The sequence below is a fragment of the Schistocerca nitens genome, chromosome 7, assembly GCF_023898315.1.
Source record: "Schistocerca nitens isolate TAMUIC-IGC-003100 chromosome 7, iqSchNite1.1, whole genome shotgun sequence".
Lineage (NCBI taxonomy): Eukaryota > Metazoa > Arthropoda > Insecta > Orthoptera > Acrididae > Schistocerca > Schistocerca nitens.
The window spans coordinates 78,550,572-78,560,423 of NC_064620.1; the positions used below are offsets into that span (position 1 = coordinate 78,550,572).

The 9,852-nt window shown below is 44.3% G+C and overlaps 1 pseudogene; it reads right to left on the reverse strand.

Annotated features, from left to right (window-relative positions):
* Positions 1–2,836: 2,836 nt before the first annotated feature.
* Positions 2,837–2,954, reverse strand: LOC126196362 (5S ribosomal RNA; annotated as a pseudogene).
* Positions 2,955–9,852: the final 6,898 nt, after the last annotated feature.

Sequence of the window (9,852 nt, forward strand, 5' to 3'; positions counted from 1 at the left end):
TTGCATTTTCGTACTGACGCAATTTGGTTTACATTATCAAGCGCTTTCGTTTACACCCAAAACAAATTTTGAATGCGCATTACATGTTTTGACTCACAACACATGAAATTAAATACAGAGTATTTACAAAGTGTATGAGTGCCAAAGAAGCTGTGATATTGTGTGATACATGACCAACATACAGCACTTCGAGAAAGGAAGCGTATATTCCTGTTACGATAAACTGAAAACATATCTCATTAATGGATTCTTCCGTCGCTTGTTGATAGAAAAATCCAATATTGAGGTTTTGAATAACACTTAGCCGGTTTTTTGTTATACTGTTTTTTATTTGTGTGAATAAGCCGAAAACTAGTTCATACAAATAAAAATCTGTAGAACAAACACCGGCCTAAGTGTTATTCAAGCCTCAGTGCGAAAATATATTTCACATTAAGCAAGTAACCGATCTCGGCTTCACAAAGTGTCTACAACATGAAGACTTGTTTACAGAATGCAGTTATGTACACAAAACTTCCTCCCGAATCAGTCTACGTATTAGTAAAAACTTTGTCACAATCCTTACCGTATTTCCTGAGATGAGTCCGAATGTATAGAAAGGAAAACAAGACAGAGGCTTTCATTTACGATATGTGCAGATGCAGGGCGTTAATAGAAAGGGGAAGTACGGTAACACGCGAAGTACCCTCCGCCACACCAGAAGGGTGCTTGCAGAGTACAAATGCAGAACTGAAAGATAATGGAAATCGTCGGTATCAAAAAGGGTTTGATGATGTGGTGGGCAAGACAGGGAAATGTCAGCAATGATACAACGGCGGTAGGACGTTTATCGTTACCTGGGCGGCTGCGCGAATGCTCACCTGGCTCGGCTGGTATCGTTCATTCGCGTAACCACCAGTTAATTAACCAACGAGTAATCGTTATTCCTGAGTAATAATACCACAGAGATGAACGCGGTAGTTTGCCCAAAGCTTCCCACACGTCGCCACTCACGAAAACGTCTGACAGAACGGTACCTGAACTGCTGATCCATATAACCTAGTGCCTGACCATACTGACTGCGGAAGTCCAGCTAAGAGGTGAGAGTACCTGTTCTCTTTTGATCGTATTTAAAAACTTCCAGCCACGGAAAACGACAGACTGACCAGAATAGCACAGTTTCCTTTTTCTTTTGTTTCCGTGACCAACCTAATAGTGTCCGTTGGCGTCCAGTTCTGAACCATCTCGGTGTTGTTAGGTCACCAGACTATGTGGACCTTCACCTATCAGGTATATGTCAATGCGTGCAGACTGGCATTTACAAGGGCTCCAGTTTCACAGAAATCCCCATGTTGACAACGACGCTATCTTCCTCTATTACAATCTGAATAGCAGCCTACTAACTCTTTCCCTTTCACAGATGATGAACGTGACTCTATTGGCTGTTCATTATTGTGACACATCTTATTAGGGGTCATCCGCGAGCCAGATTGTGGTTACTTTTAATTCATTGTTACAAATGGTGCAATCTAACATTTATTCACAGCAAAAATCGTAGTGAATTAGAACATGCTTTAAAAGTTCACTTGACGTTTAATAATCGTTGTCATTCGATTCGACACTGAAACTTAAGGTTTCCGCGAACGAACCTGTACTGTACTGTAGGCCGCTGCAGTTCCCCCGTGTAGTGTTGCTTCCTTGTCAACTGATAATCTGAATTTCCATTGGTTTGCAGGTTCGCGCTTCCATATCGCGAGAAGGAAAAGATACTAGGATACGTAGACGACATTTGACGACGGTGATGCACTTCAAATCTTTTTTTTTTTTTTGTACTGCCCAAGAAGGTTCTTCTTACCGGCATCAGCGTGTAATAGAAGTTACGTGTTCTTCTGAAAATAATTCCCGTCCCCTCGACAAGATACATTATACTCAAATCCAGAGCAGCTGTTACATTTCCATTACCTCTCCTGTAAATATTTATTTGTGTTATGAGCTTTGTACATTACAATGAACAAGACCAATCGGATAATCTTAATTACAATGAAACCAGTTCCAATGACGAAACTGGAGTTACAAACATTACCACAACAATGTCACAAACAAAATCAGATAAAATATTGAAAATTAATAGTGTACCTTTTATTGTTTCCAATGAGTCAAGAATGTTAATAACACTTTCCTTCTCCAGGTGAGTGTTGGCAACTACCCTGCAGAGTGGGCGACCTGAATACCTGTTATGTAAGTATTAATATTATCCGTGCTGTTCAAAAAGTCATCAAATAATTCAAAATTTTCTTATGTGACCACACTTTCTTCCTGTCGTGAATATTCGACATGCTATCCAGGATTATCATTGTAAGTGTATTATGCCTCTTCCTGAGAGAAAGAGTAACGTCTAGTAAATACGAGTGTGTCGTAGTGGCTCTGCATCCCAGCATAAGTGGTCTGTAAACATGCAGACATACCACATGCTTAGCACAGTCACGACAGTTGGCGTTATATTCAAGTGGTACAGTACTCGATGAGATGCTGTTTATTTACTAATTTGTTAGTTCATCAGAACCGTCGTCTTTAGGTGAACGTGAACGCCCTCCAGTACAAAGCCTGAGACACTGCGAGAGGGGCTTTGGCAATGTGGCATCAGCAGCATCAGCAGCACTCCGTCGACAGGCCACATGTGGCCCATCGGGATCATCCGACCGCCGTGTCATCCTCATATGAGGATGCGGATAGGAGGGGCGTGTGGTCAACACACCGCTCTCCCGGTCGTTATGATGGTTTTCTTTGACCAGAGCCGCTACTATACAGTAGCGTAGCACCTCAATTGGCATCACGAGGCTGAGTGCACCCCGAAAAATGGCAACAGCGCAAGGCCGCCCTGACGGTCACCCATCTAAGTGCTGGCCACACCCAACAGCGCTTAACTTCGGTGATCTGACGTGAACCGGTGTATCCACTGCGGAAAGGCCGTTGCCAATGTGGCATGCATACATTATATACATATTTGAATATTTTTTCTTGTTTTGAGGTAAACAATCTGCCACCAAATTTAGTGGAAGTATTCTTGAAATGCCTTCAATATAAATAACTTACTGAACAGGGAAAGAAGTTACATGAGGCCATTCAGGGATGATGATGTTGCATTTGGGTGGTCTGTAAGTTCGTGGCGTTTTTGTTTTGCAATATGGTATTCTGATTGCTATGGGTTCACTTATTGATCGTCATTTTTAATTTTTAGTTCATTGTGTTGCTATTTGACTTTACATATTGTCGTTTTGTCATTTGGAGATACTGATTGAGGCTGTGGATGCTAGAACATGGAGTGTCCAGTGGAGAAATCGGACATTTCCGACATATTCTTGTGTTTGAGTTCAGTAGATGGGTGACAGCGGCGGAGGTAGCCGTAACACATGCGCCATGTATGGGGATAATTCCATCGGACAAAGCACTGCAAAAAAATGGATTTCTCGTTTTAACGAGGATCGTTTTCACAATAGAAACATTCAGCAAGGCCTTCTGGCTTTGATGAAGATCGTTTAAACGCATTAATCCACAATTATCCACGTCTGTGTACACGAGAACTTACAAATGTGATGAACTGTGATCATTCAACTATCGTGTGACCTTTGCATGCAATGGGTAAGGCTCAAAATTCGGGTTCTCTAAGGCAAAATCACGAAAATCAGCCGGCCGCTGGTGGCCGTGCGGTTAAAGGCACTGCAGTCTGGAACCGCAAGACCGCTACGGTCGCGGGTTCGAATCCTGCCTCGGGCATGGATGTTTGTGATGTCCTTAGGTTAGTTAGGTTTAAGTAGTTCTAAGTTCTAGGGGACTTATGACCTCAGCAGTTGAGTCCCATAGTGCTCAGAGCCATTTGAACCATTTGAACGAAAATTAGCGCGTGGCCTTGTATGAATCTCGGCTTGCTCGTCATGAATTGCCTCATGAACAACACCGTCCATTGTAACCTTGTATTGCTACTGGTGACGAAAGATGACGTTTTTATGCTGACGCAAGGATAAGGAAGGAATCCTTGAGCCAAAACGAAGCAGTAATTCCCTGTACTAGACCTGCGTGCATGCACAGGACATAGTTTTATAGATCTCGTGGAACAGTGTGGTGTATTATAAATTGCTTCCCCGAGGTGTGGTCATCACTGCTGACATTTGTTGTCAACAACTGAGACGTCTTGCTGACGCAATCCAAGCACAACGACCAGAAAGACTGCGTGAAGTGAAGCTGACCACATTCTGCAGGCTGACCAAAAACACTCTACAAGTTGGTTCAGATGGCTCTGAGCACTATGGGACTCAACTTCTGAGGTCATTAGTCCCCTAGAACTTAGAACTAGTTAAACCTAACTAACCTAAGAACATCACAAACATCCATGCCCGAGGCAGGATTCGAACCCGCGACCGTAGCAGTCTTGCGGTTCCAGACTGCAGTGCCTTTAACCGCACGGCCAACTCTACAAGAGTTGGTTTGGGAAGTCATCTCACGCCCACCTTATTCACTGGTATTGTGGCCTCAGATTTTTACCTTTTCTGATCTCTATCGGACAACCGCCAAGGAATATCCTTTCCGAATAAAAATGCGTCCCGAACATGGCTCGAAGAGTTCTTCGCCTAAAAACCATGTGGTTTGTACAGTCATTGAATCGGAAATTTACCGCAGCGTTGGTCGACTGTTGCAAATAGTGAAGAGGAATATATTATTGATGACTGAAGTCTCTGTTACATCACCTGTTGTGTTTCTTAAACTAGCGGAAAAACAACTACGAACTTACGCACCAGCCTAATATACAGAAAGGCTGTAACGTTTCAAATGGCTGTGAGCACTATGGGACTTAACATCTATGGTCATCAGTCCCCTAGAACTTAGAACTACTTAAACCTAACTAACCTAAGGCCATCACACAACACCCAGTCATCACGAGGCAGAGAAAATCCCTGACCCCGCCGGGAATCGCCGGCCGGTGTGACCGTGCGGTTCTAGGCGCTGCAGTCTGGAACCGCGTGACCACTACGGTCGCAGGTTCGAATCCTGCCTCGGGCATGGATGTGTGTGATGTCCTTAGGTTAGTTAGGTTTAATTAGTTCTAAGTTCTAGGCGACTGATGACCTCAGAAGTTAAGTCGCATAGTGCTCAGAGCCATTTTGAGCCGCCGGGAATCGAACCCGGGAACCCGGGCGCGGGAAGCGAGAACGCTACCGCACGACCACGAGCTGTGGATGGCTGTAACGTTTGAAAACTGTATAAAATGTAGTGATACCTAAAGATGTTCGAGAAAAGTAACGCATTGCAGGTAAGTAGGAGGGAATGTCGTTGTTATGTGACGTTACCCTCACATATCGGTATGCGATATTAATTCATTATCTGCCGCTATTTCGCGGTGATTGTCGTCAGAGTGCTGGAGCTATGTGTTGAAAGTCTCTCTTGTTTTCTGCTGGATCCTAAAATCAACTTGATTCAATATTTCGCGATGCACCTGTTCGCCATCTTCAGAAGAACGCCGCCGCCGCCGCCGCCGCCGCCACCGTCGCCGCTGCTGTAGCTGTTGCTGCTGAGTCCCGCTGAAAAGTGACGCTAAGGCTGCAGATTGTCGTTCTACATAGCCCTCCGAACCGTACATGATGCCTGCGCAGCCCACCACAAAATGTTCAAACGTGTGTGAATTCCTAAGGGACCAAGTTGCTTAGGTCATCGGCCCCTAGACTTACACACAAACTAATTTCAAGTAACCTATGCCAGGAACAACACACACACCCATGTCCGAGGGACGACTGTTTCCTCCTGCGCGAGGGGCCGCGCAGTCTGTGACATGACGCCTCAAACCGCGTGGCCACTCCACGCGGCCGCCAGCCACATTTGCTGCCCTCCATGACTCAGCAGGTGGCGCCGCCCTTGGTAGAACGCCGACGGCAACGATATTTCATAGACATTTTTCACTCTAGGACTAGCTACGCCGAAGATCGCTCTGCTCTAATGCATGCTGGGACAGAATTTCACCTCCAGCTAGGGGGAAAGCCATTGTCTCTTTGAATCAAATTGTCTGCCAACCTAATTTCAGTTTCTTCTTTATAAAGTCCGTCCCACAAACCGGAAGTGTTGGAAAGTATCACAGTCTCGTCAAATTTCATCCCGTGTCTCTCGTTTAAGCAGTGTTCTGATATAGCCGATTTTTCCTGCTGTTGTAGCCTCGTATGAGGCTGCACCTGCACCTGTCCTGAACTGTGCGAATCGAACGACCGATGTAAGCCTTCCCACACTGACACGGAATTTTAAATGTTGCACGCTTTGCGAACCCTAAATCATCTTTCACAGAGTTGGGTTGTGCCCTAATCTTGAAAGGTGAACTGAAGACACTCTTAATGTTAAAACTCCTTACAACTCTCCCACTCTTAAACAATATGCCTCAAGAGGCACTGATCCGTGCTCCTCTTTGTGCAACTACGGAGATCGTCCGAACAGCACTGCCTGAAGTTCCCCGAGTAACCACTTTTCTCAAAAACAGCAGCCAAATGTACAAGTTCTTGGGTGCCCTTTATTCCTGATGCCGGGGACATACCGTTTAAGACTGCGGGGTTTTTAAAGAGTTTTAATATTAAGAGTGTGTTCCATCCACCGTCGAGGATTGGAATATTACTCGGCTCTGTGAAAGATGATTTGGGGCTCAGGAAGCCTGGAATATAACAAATTCCATGTCTATGTGGGAAGGCTTACACCGGCCGTTCGATTCACACAAATCAGGACATGTGCGTGAAACATCGCCTCCATACGAAGCTACAACAGCCGAAGAAACCGGCATTAGCAGAACGTGGCCTAAACGACGGACGCGGGATGAAGTGTGACGAGACTGTGACAGTTGCCAACACTTGCGGTTTTTGGGACAGCCCGTATAAAGAGGCAGACAATTTGATTAATAGAGACAATGCCATTCCTCTTAGCAGGACGTGGAACCCGGTACGAGCCCGCTTCAGAACAGGACATTCTTCGGTATAGCCGTCCGAGTGTAGGAACAGTCTTAGAGGGCGATATATGATTGCCACCTGCGTTCTAATAAAAATGGCGCCACCTACCCAGTCTTGGAGGGTAGCAACTGTGATGAATGGCACTTTACGGTAAGGAGGCCTATGTACGCGTAGAACGACAATTTGCAGCCTTGGCATAAGTTTCCAGTAGGACTCGGCAGCAGCAGCAGCGTTTCCTGAAGATGGCGAACAGTAGGATAGTCGAAATATTGAATCAAGCTGATTTTAGCATCCGGCAGCAAACACGAAGAGACTTTCAAAACTTACTACGCCTGGAAAGGCTGCGAAGTCACACTGAGGCGGTGTGTTAGGAAGGATAGTCTTCAGCCCTCAGCACTTGGATGGTGTGTCACCGGATATCTCACTGTGGTCTCATCTGTTACGCGAAGACAGTCCGTGAATTTCATTAGGTTATTTTGAAATCCGGGCTGGTGCCGGCACTCGCCATGTCAGTGAATGATGCGGCATCCTATAGACCCACGGAATAACTGAACATGACATTTCTGCCTTTCAACACCAACATCAAACAGCAAGACACTGCGGCATCATTCAACCAGCATAGGAGAATCACTTGCGTTCGCTCCAAAATTTTGTTCAACCATTGGAAGTGAGTCGCTTTAGACAGTGTTCGTGCCATGAAAAGTCGCGAATACATTGCTTCTATCCAGTAACAACACTGTATTTCAAACTTTGAGTCCTGTACGTAAAAAGATATTACCTTTGCTTTCCCCTGTTTCTCACCACCTAGTAAAAATTCTCACCTGGTTGACTGGCAAAAGGATACAGTCGTTCCCTCCTTGTAGAGATTTTTGAAATGGGTTTGGGAAGGAGCAAGAAAACCTTAGGATAACTGGTGGTCACCTACCGTCGAGACAATTAGTTTTGAGGGATGGCGTCCTAGAGGGCGTCTGGTGCTATCTGGCACATTTCGCTCTACTGCGCGGGTTAGCCGCGCGCTCAATGGCGCCTTTCCGCGGTTCGCGCGGCTCGCACCCCCCTCCCCTCCCCTATCCCCCTCACCGCCACCCCATTGGGGGCTCGAGTCCTCACTCATGTATGGGTGTGTGCTATCCTTAGGATAACTTTAAGTCCGATGACCTCAGCAGTTTGGTTCCATAGGAACTTAGACAAATTTCCAAAACACTTCGATCCTATAAATGAAATTGTGAAACGTTCCCTTAGAAAAATTATACAAGACTGTGCTTAAACTGACACACAATATTTTTAGCGTAACGCAATCTGACTTTCAAAAACCCCTACAAAAGAATGGCCCTGACTAACATTAACCTATACCTTTCACAAATCACTTACCTCACCAAAAATCTTCGTTACTCCAACTACTGCAATACAGCGAGCGAAACTACTGCCAGCTAAATAAAAGATTGAAACTACGGAAGGCACTAACTACTGATAGGCATAGTTAGCAAATGAAAGATTTTAATAGAGAACAAACAATGTATTTACCTTAATAGTCATAATTGACATCCAGTCTTACAAATTTCAAAACTCCGCCATCTCTCTCCCCACATCCACCACTGCTGGCGGCTCACCTCCAACTGCGCAACGCTACGCGCTGTTAACATCCAGCTGCCCAAAACTACAATGGCGAGTATTACAACAATGCAAAGCAGCCACAGACTGCACACAGCACAGCCAGTGATTTTCATACAGAGCGCTTCGTGGCGTTACCAATAAGAAAACATAAACAGCCTACTTACATATAAACAGCCTACTTACATAGCCCCCATGCTCCCCACAAAAAATTTTACAAATTGTTTTTGGCAGTGGCCAATACAGATTTGAAAAAAAATTTCATAATTACAATAACAAAGAAATCAAATGCACACACTTATTGATACAATGTTGGTCAAAAGCTAAAATTTTCTAACAGTCCATAAAGACAGTCCTGATCATTCATCACAGTAAAATTGCAGTGTTTTTCTTAAAGTCTGAGCAGTAAAAGAAAATGCACACGGAAGTAGTGGATTTCCATACTATCTTGAAGAAGTAGTGTTGTCCCTCCAACGGAAAAACAGTGCTGACTCTTGACATGCAGACAGGTAGTGGTCCACAACAGAGCGAACCCACTGCAGAGTCAGTCGTAGTTTTGAAGAATATTGGTACGTAGATCACCACAGAGTAGACCCACTGTAGTCCTGGTAGAGATTACGGTATTGGTGGGCCACCAGAGGTGCAGACCCACTGCAGTCCTTGTAGAAATAATGGTAATGGTGGGCCATCAAAGATGCAGACCCACTGCAGTCCTTGTAGAGACGGCCAGCAGCCATCTGTTGCAACTGTGCAGGTGCACAATCACCATTGAAGAGTCTTGCGGATAATATAGCAAGTCCATAACCATCACTTGTGCACTCACAAAGTTTTTTAATTGTCCTTAGAACCAGCAATGCTGTTATCCAGTCCCTTGCTGAATCATTAACACACGTGCAAACACTAACAGTCCCTACTTCCCACATATTGTCCTTATACTATGACCAACAGAAACGTGTGCAGTGAAATGGAACTCACAAGTAACTTAATTTGATGACCTGGTGTCAATTACAATTTTATAACATAAGAATACAATTACAAAGGTACAAAATACATCATTAAAGAACATAACAATACAGAGAACATTTGTAGTACAGGCTTTACAAAAGAATCGAAATAACATATACGTCAGTGTTACAGGAATTATGACATGAGTACATACATAAAAGATCAGAATAACTTTCTAAACATCAACTTCACACATGAGCATTAAAACAAAACACAATAAATAATGTCTAAACATTTTTACAAAGAAAATAACATAGTATTTGAAAAATTCTACAACATATCTCTC